We start from the raw sequence: 17,008 nt of genomic DNA on the forward strand, positions 1-17,008 counted from the left end.
GGGGTGGAAGTCCTATGCTTGATCTTGTGATGAGCTAGTAGATCTTCAACCAAGTTGGATGTGAACTGGCTCCCTTGATCGGTCACCAGCTCTCTTGGGTAGCCAAACTTGTAGAAGATGTTCTCTCTTAAGAACTCGACCACCTTTTCTTCAGTTGCTGCTTTGATTGCTTTAGTCTCTGCCCACTTTGTCAAGTAGTCAGTACACACTATGATGTAGGATCTCTGCCTCGAAGAGGGATTGATTGGGCCCACAAAGTCCATGCCCCACTTCTCAAATGGCTCGAGAATCACTTGAGGTTGGAGAGGCATCTCATCCCTTTGGGTCGGTTTCCCCATTCTTTGGCATTGGTCACACTGGCTAACATATCTCCTGACATCTTGATGAAGTGTGGGCCAATAGTAGCCTGCCTACAGGATCTTTAAGGCAGTTCTCTTTGCTGCAAAATGTCCTCCACAAGGCCCATCATGACAGGTGAGGAGAATGTCAAAGACTTCCTCCTCCCTTACACAACGCCTTAAGATCTGATCGGGGCCAAGCTTGAACAGGTTGCCCCCAATCCATGTAAATGAGGCACTCTTTCTGATGATTTTGCTCTTCTCTTTTGAAGAGAGGTGCGGAGGAAACTGAGCTGAAACAAGGTAGTTTGCTATATCAGCAAACCATGGAGAGAGTACTGAGATAGCAAACAGATGCTCATCAGGCATCTGGTCATCCACCGTCCCATCTTCATCTGCAGACAAATCCAATCTAGACAAGAAGTCAGCAACAACATTTTCTTTTCCTGGTTTATCAACAATGGTTAGATCAAACTGCTGCAATAAAAGTAACCATCTAATAATATGAGCATTCACATCTGGTTTATTCATCAAATATCTAATAGCAGCATGGTCAGTATGTACAAATGTTTGATATCCGGTAATGTAATGACGGAACTTGTTTAGTGCATGGACTACAGCTAAGAACTCTTTCTCGGTTACAGTGTAATTCAGCTCAGCTTTGGACAAGTTCTTACTAACGAAGTAAATGGCATATGGAAGTTTTTCCTCAATTTGTCCTAAAGCTGCCCCTATGGCTTTGTTTGAGGCATCAGTGTGGATGTGGAAAGGTAGGGCCCAGTTTGGACCTCTCAAGATTGGTGCTGACACCAACTTGTCCTTTAACTCATTCAAACTCTTCTGACAAGCGTCAGTCCACTTAAACTCCACATCTTTTGCCAACAAGCCAAACAATGGCGAGGTGAGCTTGTTGAAGTCCTTAATGAATCTCCTGTAGTATCCCGCTAATCCCAAAAGACTCCTAACATCCCTTACCTTTTGTGGAGGTGGAACCTTCTTGATTAGAGCAATTTTGTTAGGATCCACCTGTAATCCTTGGATAGAGATGGTGTGGCCTAGCACGGTCCCTTCAGTCATCAGGAATTCACATTTTTCGGGACTGAGGGACAGGTTCATCTCAATGCATTTGGTGAGGACTTTTCCCAAATTGGACAATGCTTCCTGGAAGTTGGCCCCATAAGGAGTAAAGTCATCCATATAGATTTCCACTGTATCATGGACCAGCTCCGAGAAGATGCTTAGGACAGCTCTCTGGAAAGTAGCAGGAGCATTGCATAGCCCAAAGGGAAGGACTCGGTAGGCAAAGGTACCCCAAGGGCAAGTGAAGGTGGTCTTATCTTGGTCTTCTGGGCTGATTTGGATTTGATTGTACCCGCTAAACCCATCCAGGAAAGAGAAGAACTTCTTTCCTGCCAGTCCATCCAACACTTGATCTATGAAAGGTAGAGGGAAATGGTCTTTCTTGGTAGCTTTGTTCAGCTCCCGGTAATCTACACAGATCCTCCACTTCCCATTCTTCTTGGGAACCAACACTAGAGGGGACACCCATTCACTATCTGAGATGGGGTAGATGAATCCGGCATCTAACAGTTTTTGCAATTCTTCCTTGACAATGTCTTTAAGGGCTGGATTCATTCTCCTCTACGGTTGCCTAACCGGTTTACAGTCCTCTTTGATGTATATATGATGAGTACAGACCGAGGGATGGACTCCTTTCATCTCCTTATAGCTCCAAGCAAAAGCATCTAAGTGGCTGGCCAACAGGTTGCACAGCTCCTTTTCCTGAGAAGGAGATAGGGAGGAGCTGATTTTCAATGCTCTCTCAGGGCCGAATTCCACATTCTTAACTCTGGGAGTGACAGGGTTGGTTGTACAAAGATCCACTAAGGTGCTGGCTTGGGCATCCTCCACCAATTTTTCTAAAGGTAGTGCACTGGTAGGTGGGTTTTGGATCAAGTTCTCGATCAAATCATCCTCGGTTGGGGGATTTCTTCTATTGGTTTCTATGGTACATAGAGGTGCTGAATACACCTCGTCTTCTTCTCCTTCTTCCAACCAGAGTGGTAAGTCATGCTCTAAAGAGGGTTGGGCAGGAGGGTATAGGACAAGTTGCTTGGACATAGGACCATTTTTGATGGTCATATTTCTGGCACGACAACTGATATAGGCATTTGCAGTGGCTAACCAAGGCCTTCCCAAAATGAGGGGATATCCAGTAAGCTTTGCCTTTGGTTGCAGAACGAGGAAGTCTGCAGGATACTCCCAAGAGTCAATAGAGACCAAGACATCCTCCACAATTCCTTCGGGAGTCACAGTGGAGCGATCTGCTAATTGCAGTACTGTCGAGGTCTTCCTCAAGGAACCTTGAAGATTGAGCTTGCACATGGTATCCCTGGTCATTACATTAATGGCAGCCCCCAGATCAATCAGGGTGTGGGGTATGATGGTGTCATTGATGTGGACATCTACTACAGGACTTCCAGGATCTAAGTACTTTGGGCAGATGACTTGTCCTAGCATAAGGTCAGACAGTTGTCCTATGACATTGATAGTTGAAGCATCTTTCTTCCGTCTGCCTGGATGTTTGAAACACTTCTCCTTAACCAGCTTGTTATAGATTGGCACATCCTTGATGGCCTGGAGAAGGGGTATCTTCACACACAACTGCTTGAGCTCTCCCAGAAGCTCATCTTCCTCCGGGTTGGGTTGTGTGGTGGCTGTAAGTCTCTCAGGAAAGGGTGGAATAGGTTTTGGTTCACTTTCCTGATGGTCTTCCTCTTCCTCTGGGGGAGGAGGTTGGCGATCTGGAAGAGTCTTTCCAGATCTAAGATTGATCTCCTGGATCTCCACAGCATAGGTAGGGCATGAGGTCTCCCCAGTATATACCTGCTGAGCCTGTCTATTGTTGGGGTTCGGGTTCGGTTGAGCAGGCATTTGAGGTTGCCTTGGAGGAGCAGGAGGTAATGGTTGTGGCTGAACTGGAGGTGGAGGCAGAATGGCGGGAGGATTGTTGTATTGAGGCCTCCACCCCGACTGAGGTGCACTCCACTGAGGCTGTGACTGGGCATGTGAGTGATATGAATGAGTAGTGGGTTGAGTAGGATACTGCGGTGGATAAGACCATGGCGGAGGCATGGACCAAGGAGGATGAGCAGGGGGACCCCAGGAAGGCATAGGAATCGATTGGTTGGGGTTGTAATAGGCTTGTGGTGCCCCTTGCATTCCTTGCTGATAGGGTCTAGATCCTTGTGGCCTCCTTTGGTTGATGAAGTAGAGAGGTTCAGTGGGGGCTTCAGTCCCTTGGTACATGGCTTTAAACCCAGGTAAGGTAGGACACTGATTGGTAGGATGGTCCTCCTCACAAACAAAACACACTTCAACCGAATGCAATGGGCATTCGTTCTTAAGATGTCTTCTTGTGCACCTAGGGCAGAAGACAGCCAGGGCTCTCTCAGCTTCTTCTTTCTTTTGCTGGATCCTGAATGTGTCCAGCTGCATGGCGATGGTATGTCTCACCTCACTCTTAAGGTCTTCTAATTGGTTTGTAAACTCATGTTTGGAGAAAGGGACACCAGTGGAGAGGAGGTTTCCTCTACCTCGTTTCCTAGCTGCCCTAGAATGATTTCTAAACACAGTTTTGATGTCCTCATAAGGCAGTTGGTAAATGTCCCCCCCAGCTAACATGTGAAGGGTATCTAAGAGATCTTCAGGTACTCCTCGGAGCAGAACCAACTTAAGGGATTCAGGGTCAAGTGTGCACCTGGCCCGCTTGTAACTAAGTTGGAACCTTTCCTCATAGTCCTCTAAATATTCATCGTTTCCCATGGTCATCCGAAAGATTTCCCCCTTTGTTTCCTTGGACCTACAATAATCCCGGTACTTGGTGTTGAAGGCTTGCTGCATCTGAGCCCATGTGGTGATACTATTCCCAGGCAAACCCATGAACCAGCGTAGTGCTGCATCCTTGAGAGTAGAAGGGAAAAGTTTTAGCTTTTGTTCATCCTCAGTATAGTCATAGGTCCTACAGAGGACAGCAAACTCAAATAAGAAGGTATCAGGATCCTCAATGGTCATTCCATGGAAGTGAGGCAAAGCAGAGGGGCTAATGTTTTTCATTTTCATCTCACCATTGGTCTCTCGGATGGGGAAAGCTCCTTCTATCCTCTCATCCTCTCTATTGTTAGCCATAGCTTTAGGTGGAGTGGTCTCTAACTCTTCTTCTTCTATAGGATTTCGGTATGTCTTGGAATGTTCACCTATAGTTTCCTCTGAATCACTGTCACCACCGAAGAGTGAAGGGTGACTAAGTGATGTGGTGGGGGTGTTTGGTAGGAATTTGCCTGATCTATCTCGGTTCCTACGAGGCATGAAAGGGAAAGGACTCTTCTCTGTTTTTAGTGCTTTTGTTTTTTTTTTCTTGTACCTGCAAAACTGAAACAAAGTGATCTACAACTAACTAGATTACTCAAATGAAATTTGCGGAATTGGAAATATTAATCTAGGAAAGCAGGAAAGATTAATCTAGGAAAGCAGGAAAGATTAATCTAGGAAAGCAGGAAATACTAATCTAAGAAAGCAGGAAAAATTAGTCTAGGAAAGCAGGAAAGTCTATGCTACTTTTGCAGAATGGAAATGAAGCAAACTACTTAGCAGAAGTAAGAGTACGAAAGTAGAAGAAAAGCAACAATTACTAATACTCTGACGCTTCCCCGGCAACGGCGCCAAAAAGATGGTGAGCTCCAGTATTGTAGCAATAATGCTACAACTCCTGGGGCTTCCTGTCTCTTAATTTTATCAACCCGGTAGTTCGTACAAACTTGGAAGCGACGGTGCTGTATGCACAAGTACTAGCCCTTGTCGCAGCTGTCACTTGGTCAGCTGGCACAAGTCCGCTAGGGCTTAAGCCAACTTTTATAGGCTCACAAAAGAAGCTTTATCAATGATGGACGAAAGCTAACTCAAAGGAAGGCTACTCTACTTGACAAACTGAATCAAAAGCAATTTAAAGCATGTAAATCTATGAAACCCTAATTTAACTAGTCTATCCTCTATAATGCAAAGAATGTGGATGCAACTCTTATGAATGCTGTCATTACCTCTAACAAGTGTAAATGCATGGGTCTAAGCTACTTGCATCATGAGAAATGTGTTTTTGTGTTTTTCCCTTAGGTGTGTGGAATGAGTGTGAACTTGGCCTAATTAGGGTTTGATTGTGCAGGTGGGATGGAGAAGGAAGGAAAGTGTGGGACAGGTTGGGGAGGCTAGGAGAGGTTCCTAAGGATCCTTAGCACCCATCCACAGAGGTCCCTCACGTTCAGAAGCTCGGCAACGAAGTGAATGGCCTCCTACATGAAGGCTGCAGGGGATCCTACAGGATACTCTGTTTTCTACAGGATGTCTACAAATGGCTACAGGATGTCCTATTGTGAGTGGTTGGAGTGATGGAGGAGAAATGGAATGGTGTGGGAGGCTAAGGGAGATGGAGATGGACCTGATGATGTCTCAGGAAATGGAAAGTCAGACGAAGGAAGGGTGCGTGCAATGGGTTGATGTTTTGGAAAGGTGGAATCAACGAGAGTGCAGGAGATGGAGCTGTACGTGAAATGAGAGAGTTGGAGGGCAAGTGAGTGAGATAGAAGGTGAATAGAACTTGCAGGTGGATGGAGAAAACGACGAAGGAAGTGGCTTGAGAAAGAGCAATGTAAATGAAACAAATGACCTGTGCATCAAAACAAGAAATTCATTAACCTATTATGCCATGAAACCTATAAATCCGAAATGGAAAACAAGAAATGAAACTAATGCGTGAGAGTGCAGTATGGATCAATGTCGAGAATGTATGAATGGATCTTCAATACAAACATTCATGTGGCAGCTTGCGTGGAGATGAAACGACTGTTGTTCCTTTTGGTGGCTGATCATGGTCTACACCCCAATCCCAAACAGTGAGATGGCAGTGAACCTTTACAACCTGTTTTTGTTGGAGCTCCAAGAGATTTATTCTACCAACCTATCAAACTTGAATACTGAAAGCAAAGCATCATACCAGTCCTATCTATGCTAATGAAAACAATTAAACTAACAAGCTGGAAATCCGAATTGCATAGGAAACTAAACAAACTCAAGTGCTGGAACTAATGGTAAATGCATTACAACACTGAGGAGGTCTATGGCTCTCAGGTTGGGCCCTAACCTGAGAGCTATAGCTCCTTGAGAAAACTCAGAACTATCTCAAAAGTGGCCTTCTTTATTCATGATCTGATAACATGCCAAATTGGCTTACAAAAGAGAACGAAACTTGAGCTGTGCTCCAAAATTACAATAGTAATACGAGAGTTTCAACAACCTAACCAAGGCTAAGGCCTCTATACTTATACAAAACGATGCTCCAACAAGTATCCATGATTCTAGGAGCTCGGCTGTTCAATCTATAGTTTAACTGCTGATCCTGTAGGATGATCATAAATGTTGTTTCCTGTAGAGCAATTTTGAACTGCTGTTCCTGTAGAACAGCTGGCCGTGTATTAAGCTCGGAGGGAGGATGGAGTGGGGCTCGGAGTTCTTGGTGAGGATCACGAGGAATGTCCCCCAAGACCGTGGACAACCTCTCCTTACGTCAGTAATGCCAACTCGTTGTCTCCTTGCCACCTTTTCGTTGTCTTTTGCTCCCTTTTAATGCCAAAACCTGGAATCACAATGCATTAGCTACGTAGATAAAGTGCCTATCCTTTCTCCTACAAACAACATGAATAAACTAAGAAGTGTATGCATAAACAATAAAAATGAATGGTTTGAGCAAGCAAAATAGGCCAAAAATGAGCCCAAATTGTACCAAAATTGGGGCTCATCAGTTAATATGATCTATTTTCCTATTGTGATCTATGAACCCTTGTATAGATTATTATAGTGATCTTAAGGTTGATTTGTCATAGTTTCTATTCTGGTTATATGTTGGTTATATGCATGGCTTTATGATGTGCTCTAGCTATGGATATCTCTCATTATTTGATAGGTTATTGAATGGTTAATGAATGCATGAAATAACAAGTGTTATTGTAGTGAGCTTGAGAGGGCATTAAGCCTTCTTAGTTATTCTCAGATGAATTTTAGAATTTTATGATCAGATATGCATTCATGACCTGTAGCTTACATGTTTGTCATGTGTTTGACGCAATGTATATCTTGCATTAGGCATGTACTGGTCAAGGTTTGGCTCAAGTTATGTTTCTTTAGCATTGTGATCCTTATTGTCATGATTATGGAAAGTTGTAGACACTTTTGGGTAATGGTCTAGAGGTTGTCCTAAAAAAGTGGCATAGATCTTCCGACCATATATACTGAACTAAGGAATTGCTATCATTACTGTTAGGAGCCAGGCATATGAGTGCGGTTATAGCCTCCCAACTGCATTCATGTAGTGTTATGGGTGCGGTTGGAGAGTCGTCCTTGTGAAAAAAGAGTTTCAGCTCAAGGATTAATCACCTAGGGTGGTTTCCAGATTCTTGAGTGGTCTATAGTCCCTGCAAGATGGTTATAAGTTGTGAGTTAGTCGACCCCACTTCCATAATTGGAACTTGGAGGTCAGGTCATATCGTAGTGACACTCATCTCATGTTTACCTCAAAGAGCTTGTAAAAGTGGGTAAATGTGGGAGGAGGAGTTACACTGAGTCAAGTTTAAAGGGGGGATTATTAGGGTGGATCGGGTAAACTTGATTTTGTCAAGTTACTGGATATTTTTGAGCTCCAGATTTATGAAAACCCATGTTTTTTTCTTATAGTATTCTTCTCTAATATAGCCTATTTAAATGTGGAAAGACTCCAGGTAAAGTTTTCCCAGTGAACAATGGGATCACATGCAACAATGTCTTTAGAAAACACCACTTATCTCAGTGTTTTGTGATCCTAGCAACAACATTCTATAATGATCCTTTATGGAAGAAATTTATTATTGCTCGCTTTCTTGTTTAGGTATGGTGGCCTCTCAGTGAGTTGAACTCAAATACAAAATACTCCAATACCCATCCATAAGGAAGACTCCATCCTACAATATAGCTAAGTAATGAACCCTAGTCATAACTACTAACTATTTAATATAACTTTTTTATGAGGCTGCATTACATTTATTCCATCCTAACTAACTAGTGGACATTTTTTTTTTAACATCCTTAATGGGTCTAATCCACTTTACATTGAACGATCATCATAACTATCCATTACTACTCTAGTAGGCCCTTTCCCCCCCTAATTACAACCCTAAGAAGTATCCCAACATCTTACCATCACTGAATATGGAGCTCTCTTCTCCTCAATAATAGAAGGAAGACATTCCTTCCTCTACCCCATAATTCCTCAATGACCCTCTTCCCTTATAGTGCAAGCAAAAAGAGTGAAAGATCTCCATTATTCTATTTTGGAATGATTCGGAGGAGGCCAATTGGCTCAAGCAAAGTTACAGGGTTTACTGGTGTTCGTTTCAACTCTTATGAGCATTTCAACCATGTTTTTTCCCTAAAAACCATCCCATTTCCTCATGTTTCTTAGTGTCAATGCCCCAACAATCTAGAGGCTTTTCATAACCATAATTCCATGGGGTTCTCTTTTCAATGACATGGATAACCACAATGGTTTCACACAAGTTCCTTTATGAAAAAAGAGAGAGAACATTCAAAATGGGAGGATGGAGAATGTTAATGGGAGATGAGTTATTTTAGTCTTTATTTAGGAGTTTAATAATGATCTATGAATGAGGGTGAATAATAGTTTTTCCTCTAGAGTTTGGATGAGTCAAGTACCCCCTTCCTAAGTAAGTATGAAGAAATGTTCAAAATACCACCTAAGTACAAAGTGGATGAGTAAGGAAACATGAGAAAGAAAAGTTGTATTTCAAAGAACAAGTGTTAAAGCATATCTTCTATGCACCCCATTTCTCTTCCTAATATCATGATCTCGATTCTCTATTTATTTTTCAAACAAATTTTTGATAAATAATATATTATTATATATATATATATATATATATATATTAAGTCATCAATTTTCATTACACATAATCATAAAATTAACATCATAATTTTAATCCACTATAAAAACTCATAGATTCGCTAACTTTTGACCTTGATCTCAACTAAAAACATTTATTCACACCTTAAATGAAATGTAATTATAATAATAGTGAAATCTTTTTAAAAAATTATAATAGCGATAGTTATTATTGAGATGTAATTGTGCTTTGAAATTGAGAAAATTATCCGAACTTTTTGAACATTTGGGCATCCAAAATAATGCGTTGGGATTAATTGAGTTCACTTTTAATGTTTAATAATAATTGTATTTATAAAAATCAATGTTGTAATTGTATTTATAAAAATCAAATCAACATTAGATCCAATACACTTTTCTAAATAGACACTAAGCATGGTTTACCATACAACAAACCACATTTTATTGGTATTTGGTTGTAATTTTGGAAATTATGTAAGAAAAGGACTTTTTATAAAATTTATAAAATAAAATAATTTATAAATTTAAATAATTTTTATTATTTACTTTTTACAAATATATTTTTTAATAATTATAAAAAATTATAATCATATTTAATAAAAAATTAATAAATAAATTTGAATGTGGATAACAACCAAAAAAATTTACAATATTTATTTGATGGCTTAATAGTAACCAAACTTCAGGTTCCACCATATTTATTTGATTAGCTTAATAATAAACAAATTTCAAATTCCACCATGATCAATGCAAAGGATAGTTCGGAGTGCCTTACAAACGGGTCTGTTAGGACTTTGGGTAAACAATTTGTTCACTAATGTGTCAGAAACACTTACCCCGCTACTTCTCTGACTAGACTCAACTCTGGGAATCAGATCTCCGGTTACTACCATATGGAAACTAACTATTATGTGATGAATATTTTAATTATAACCCTGGGGCAACATAGTCCCCACCAAAAATTTGATTTTGTTAAGGAGAAGAATTTCATCATTTGGTACGCCATAGGAAAAGTAACTATTCTATGAAGAATATTTTAATTTTAACTTTATGGCAACAAAGTCCCCACCTCGGTCTCTATCCAAGATAAACACTGCGCAGATCTCCTTTCTGAATTCGCTAAATCTGGATGAAATCAGACCACGGTCAAGGCACAACGAGGTGAAAGCCCCCACTCAGGTAACTATCGTTGTTTCTGAAACAAAAACGCTCGCTGCTACATCTTCAATATCTGGGAAAGAAAGCGAACAGTAGACAACAGACAACGAGTCTACGAGGAATGGGGCAGCTCCTTCAAAATGATAAAACCATAAATACGTTGGCTGCTACGTCTTCAAGGACAGAGATACATAACGAACAGTCGACAATGGGTAGCGGGTCTATGAGGATTGCTTCGAACGATAAACGCTCGAACATAAGCACTGAACTTACCGTGGATCCCCAACAGAATGCAACATCGCAGAAAGGGATTGCTTCGGACGATAGAACCTCCAACGTAAGCACTGAACTTACCATGTATCCCCCACAGAATGCATCGCAGAAATTAACCAACACTGACACGAAGAGATCCACTATGTCGACAGAAATTAATACAACTGCGTCAATCACACAAAGAACAAGGCCACGTCCAGTGTTTAATAGCAGGTATAAGGGAACTCCATTAAACAACGAAAAATAGGATGCTGCCTCTAACAAAGGCGTAGCCAATAATGCGGTGGGCAATTGGACAACCACAGAAATTGAGGATAAAGTCGAAGGCGTTGTTGAAAATGGAATGATAACAGTTGCTGAGAAAGTTAACAACCATATCATGAATCTCTCTGGCACCTAGATTGACCAAGTCACTTTCGGTCTCCTTGAAAGAGGCTTGAATTTCGCTATTTCCCATCATACCATACTCAAGGGATCAATCTAGTCACTTTCGGTCTCCTTGAAAGAGGCTTGAATTTCGCTATTTCCCATCATACCATACTCAAGGGAGACATATTGTGGGCTCAAGGATTTACTTGATAACATAGAATGGATCTTTTAGATACCAAGGAATCAAAGCGTTCAAAAAAACGGAGAATTCTAGAAACAAACAACTATTGGATGATTGTGCTAGTAAGATTTATCTTCTCTACATATTGGGCACTACTGATAAGATTTCTTACCTTTTAAAGAAAAAAAATATGAAAACCATCTTCAAACCCATAAATACCATTAGTAAATGTCTAAAATCAGTGAAAGATCCCATTGATCCTAAATACTACAAAGGCGTTTATTTGGTTCCTTGTTCTTGTGGCAAACCCTACATTGGTGAAACCCATCGATTTATATCAACTAGGATTCAAGAGCATGCGCTGACATTAAACATAACTGATCCAAAACCTCAACTGATCCAAAACCTCAGCCCTCGCAGAGCACTCTAGTAAAACCAAACAACACATCTATATAGAAACTCTTCTGTTGTGGCCAAAATTGATCATTATCACCATAGGAAATTTAGAGAAGCTATCGAAATAGGAAAACACCCAAAAAATTAGTGATAATTGGATTCCAACTCTAACTATGGATTCTGCCTTCTCCTAGCTACTCTATTCTCTTTATTTGTCTAATTTAATAATTAACAAATATATAATTGTTTATAAACATGAAAACTTAGGAACAACATTAACATAATATTTAATAATTATTAATAAGAATATTATATATTTTTCATAAATTCTAAAATAATTAAGATTAATAATTTGATTGAAAACAATAAAATAAAACGAATTATTTTTATTTCAACTTTAAACTCATTTTTACCTTAAACTCTATAAATTATTAATTAACAATTAATAATTTACAAACATAAAAACTTACGAAAATCATTAACATAATACTTAATAATTATATATAAGAAAATTTTTCATGCTAACATAATTATTATTAATAATTTGATTCAATTTGAAATTAATGAAAAATCAATTAATAATACATAATAAATTTAGTTAATTTATAAGCATTAATAAATGTTAAGTTCTCAATCAAAGAAACATCTCGAATACTTTGAAATATTAACAAGAAAAATAATAATTAATTTGTAATGCTTTAAGATTAGGTTAGTTCAATAGAAAAAGAGCAATGAAAGAGTGTGCTAGCTCTACAACTAAAACCTAATGGTGACCATGAGGTAAAACGGCGGGGAGAAACCAAGATAGTTAACGGTGCAAAAACCAGAGAGTAACAGCAAAAGACAAGCGAGGAAACCGAGAGCAACGGTCATGACGGAAGAGGTCAGGAGGGGAGAGATCCCCTCCTACCGAGACGTCGCGGCAGGAGAAGGACAAAACAGTCAGCCAACAGTAGAGAAGCAGAACGCAGGCCCTGTCCTAGGTGCGACCTGGCAGGCAAGCAGAAGGGGAAAATGTTTGCCATGTGCGAAGGAGAAACCACGGTTCATAATCTCGCCAAATAAATTGGAAAGGTACAAAAGCTACATGAAGGATCACGCCATGATCTGCAAGTTCGTTGGAGTCTGGCCGTCCGAAAAAGACCTCACCAGATGGATTCAACAAAAATGGCAGCCCCTAGGACACATCGAGCTGAAGCTGGGAGAAAAAGGCTTCTTTACGGTAATCTTCTCTAACCTGCAAGACAAAGAAAGAGTGTTTGAGAATGGCCCTTATTTTTACTATAATGCTGGTCTATTCATGAGATATTGGGAAGAATGCTATAACCCTGATAAGGAAAAAAATTTAGCAGCACCGGTATGGGTTAGATTATTTGGTTTACCAATGGACTTCTGGGACCCGGAAATTTTGGAAGGGATAGGAAACACGATAGGGAGTTTTGTGAAAATAGCGGAAACTACAAAAAAAGGAAGGTATACTTCGTATGCTAGGATATGTGTATACATGAACATTGCTAACCCGATCCCAGATACAGTGGAGTTAGAGTACCACGAAGAAGTTTGGCAGCAAACCCTGGACTATGAACATATACCTTTTAGATGCCGCAGATGTCATGAATATGGACACCTGGTCAAAGAGTGTCCCATAACAACGGAAGAAGACGAGAGAAAAAGTAAGCAGCAGAAAAAAAAACAAATAGATCAGGAAGGATTCCAGGAGGTGAAGAGTAGAAGAAGACCAACAAAAGAAATCTCAAACGAAGGAAAAAAGGTACAACAAACAAACCCAGGAAAATCAAATAGCTTTGAAATCCTCCAAGAAGAAGGGAAAGATGAGGATCAAACCATGGAATACCAAGAAGACAAAGAGAAAGACACCAGCTCTAGTAGCGAAAGGACCCATACTAAGAGAAAAGCACTGAGTGATATTCCAGAAAAAGGCAAAGAACAGGAAGAACAGACAGAAAACATGGAGACAGAAATGGAGATAAACAGGGGGGAAGACCTAAGTATAGAAGAAGAAGTCCTGAGAAAGTTATTAAATGAATGGAGAAACTTGGATGAGCGATTTATCCCTAAGGATCAAAAAAGACTCTATGCGGAAACATTCCAGCAATATCAAGCCAAACAAGGAAAAGGTAAAACAGTGACTGAAGAACATCAAGAGAATCAAAAGGACAGTCGATCAGACTAGCAAGGACAAGTAAGAGGAGGGAAAAAAATGAGGACAGAAAAACGTTAAATATTCCATCCAACTAATGGGGGAAATGTTAGTGAACACACGGAAAGTTGTTCTGCTTTCGGTGGTGTTCCAAAACCTCAATCAAACCCCTCAATGATAATGACATAATGGAATATAAGAGGTCTGAATAGTAAAGGGAAGCAGAGACATCTAGTGGAACGGCTGAGAAAAGACAAACCACAGATTATGATGCTCTAGGAAACCAAAATCTCAGGATAGAAGATGGAGGAAATTTTAAATAAAATTAAACCTAGATATGAGCAAGTAACCATAGATGCTAAAGGAAGTGCGGGAGGGATAGCAGTCATTTGGAATCCAGCAAAAGTCATAACAGATTGGTGGATAGGAATGCCTAGAATCCTTACAGGAAAGTTTAGACTCATAGGGAAAAGTGAATGGTTTTTAGTTTCAGTAGCATATGGCCCCATATCCAAGTAGATCGAGACTTATTCCTCACTCATATGTAAAAGCTTGGGAATATGCATCAGGAACAAATGTGGATCATTGCAAGAGACTTCAATATGACAACATCCAAAGAAGAGAAGAAAGGAGGAATACAAAGGGAAGACCTAGAGATGGAGAGATTCCGAGATTTGCAAATGGAATTAAGGTTGGTGGAAATTCCAACTATAAATGGAAAATTTCCATGGAATAACAGAAGAGGCGGGAACAAATAGATAGCGTCAAGACTAGACAACTTTCTAGCCTCTGAACAATTAATAGAAAAGGACATCTTCTATGAAGCTTCCATTCTCCCATCTATAGGGTCAGACCACTGGCCTATTAGACTGGAGATTGCTATGAACCCTCAGAATTAAAAAAGGCCATTTCGGTTCGAGGCCTTTTGGCTAAGAGATCCAGAATTCATAGACAAAATGAAAACTTGGTGGCAGGAGAGTAAAACTAGCATGGAAGGTAGAAACAAAATGCATATATTTCAAATTAGACTAAAAGACCTAAAAGGAAAAATCAAGAAATGGAACAGAAATGAATTTGGTAACATTCAAAAAGAGAAAGAAAAACTACAGATAAGAATGGAGGGAATTCAACAACAAATCATAGAGGGAAGAAGAAGCAATGAGCTGGCAGAGGAGGAAGGGAGGGTGATTAACCAAATAGAGGAAAGAAGAAAGCAAGAAGAAATTCTATGGAAACAAAAATCATGAGTCCAATGGTTGAAAGAAGGGGAGAAAAAATCAAAATTCTTTCACAAAGCAATGTTGAACCACAGACAGCATAATAGAATCTTTTCACTCAAGGATAGTCAAGGGAACAGGGTACTTCAACAAGAAGAAATGGAGAAGTTACTGGTAGATTACTTCAAAGGGATCTTAACAGAACCTAATATACGAAGGGAGGAGGAAATTACTAATGTGTGCCAATATATTCCTAAAAAAGTGACCAGAGATCAAAATTTGGCTCTACTCAGGGTGATCACGAAAGAAGAAGTGGAGGAAATGGTAAAAAAATGGCGAAGAGCAAGGCCCCGAGGTCTGATGGATTTACTATAGAATTTTACCAAGCCTCTTGGAGTTTCATGAGCCAGGGTCTTGTGCAAGAATCAAGATGTACGAAGCGCATGCATCCGGCCCTAAATGCCATCTTCCTTGCTCTAATTCCGAAAACAGAGAACTGGGAAGAACTCCAGGGCTTCAGAAAAATATCTCTATGTAATGTAGTATACAAAATACTGGCTACAATAATGGTAAACAAACTTAAACTAATCTTGCCTGACCTCATAGCTCAGGAGCAAACTGGTTTTGTTAAAGGAAGATAGATAACGGATGGTATAGTAGTTGCTCAAGAGGTAATACACTCACTGAAAAACTCCAGAACAAAAGGCATGCTAATAAAACTGGATCTGGCAAAGGCCTATGATCGTCTTAGTTGGGATTATCTAGGAGGTATCCTAAAGGCTCATGGCTTTGACGAGAGATGGGTGAAATGGATAATGTCAATGGTAAGCACCCCGGTGATGTCAGTTATGCTAAATGGAATCCCTTCGGAAGCCTTTACCCCCACGAGAGGGCTTAGATATTGAGATCCGCTCTCCCCATTTCTTTTCATTCTGGCAATAGAAGGTCTAGGTAGGCTGGTGAAAGCGCGCCTCGCCAATGAACAAATAAAGGGATTGCGAATTTTGGGTAATGAAATTCCTATAATACACCAGCAATTCGTAGATGATGTAATAATCTACGGACAAGCCTCCCTTAAGGAAGCCCAACAGATCCTAAAAATTCTCTCAAACTTCACAAAAGCCTTAGGGACAAAGATTAACAATGATAAATCAGAAATATTCTTCTTTAACACTAAGGTAGCATCCCAAAGATTCTTAGCTAGAACAATGGGATTCCAAGTAGGAAACTTCCCAGCAAAGTATCTTGGCATAATGATCAATGAATATCAGTACAGAGTAGCGAATTGGGGACATCTCATAGGCAAGATAGGAAAAAAGATAGACAATTGGACACTCCGGTCTCTAAATACCCCTAGCCGAATAATCCTACTAAGAGCAGTATTGCAATCCATCCCAATATACCAGATGTCTAGCCAAGTTGTTCCTAAATCTATTTGTAAAAAATTAGTAGCCATGTTTAAGAAATTTTTATGGCAAGGAACAAGTAAAACACGAAAATAGGCATTGATCTCTTGGGAATGTCTCAGCAAACCAGTCAAAGATGGAGGCTTAGGTCTGCGTGACCCTTATATACTCAACCAAGTGATGGGCATGAAACTATGGTGGAGGTGGACATAGGGCGGATAGGACCTATGGGAGAAAATTTGGGAGAAGAAATATAACGCAGCAGAGAAACCAGAAGATAGGATGAGAAACCAAACAGAGGAAAAAGGATTAGCAATATGGAGATTGGCTAGGAACAATAAATATTTGATAAGAGACTACAGCTTTTGGGAGATAAGAGAGGGGGACATAGCCAAGTTTTGGGAGGAATCCTGGCAACAACGAGAAAAACTTCTCCATAAAGAAGCCCTCCAAGAAAGCCATGAATTAACCTCCCGAACAGAGGGGGAATCGGTCAAAAACTTCTAGA

Source organism: Pinus tabuliformis, chromosome 6 (genome assembly GCF_031772625.1).
Source record: "Pinus tabuliformis cultivar Carrire ecotype Pingquan chromosome 6, CPIR1, whole genome shotgun sequence".
Classification (NCBI taxonomy): Eukaryota; Viridiplantae; Streptophyta; class Pinopsida; order Pinales; family Pinaceae; genus Pinus; species Pinus tabuliformis.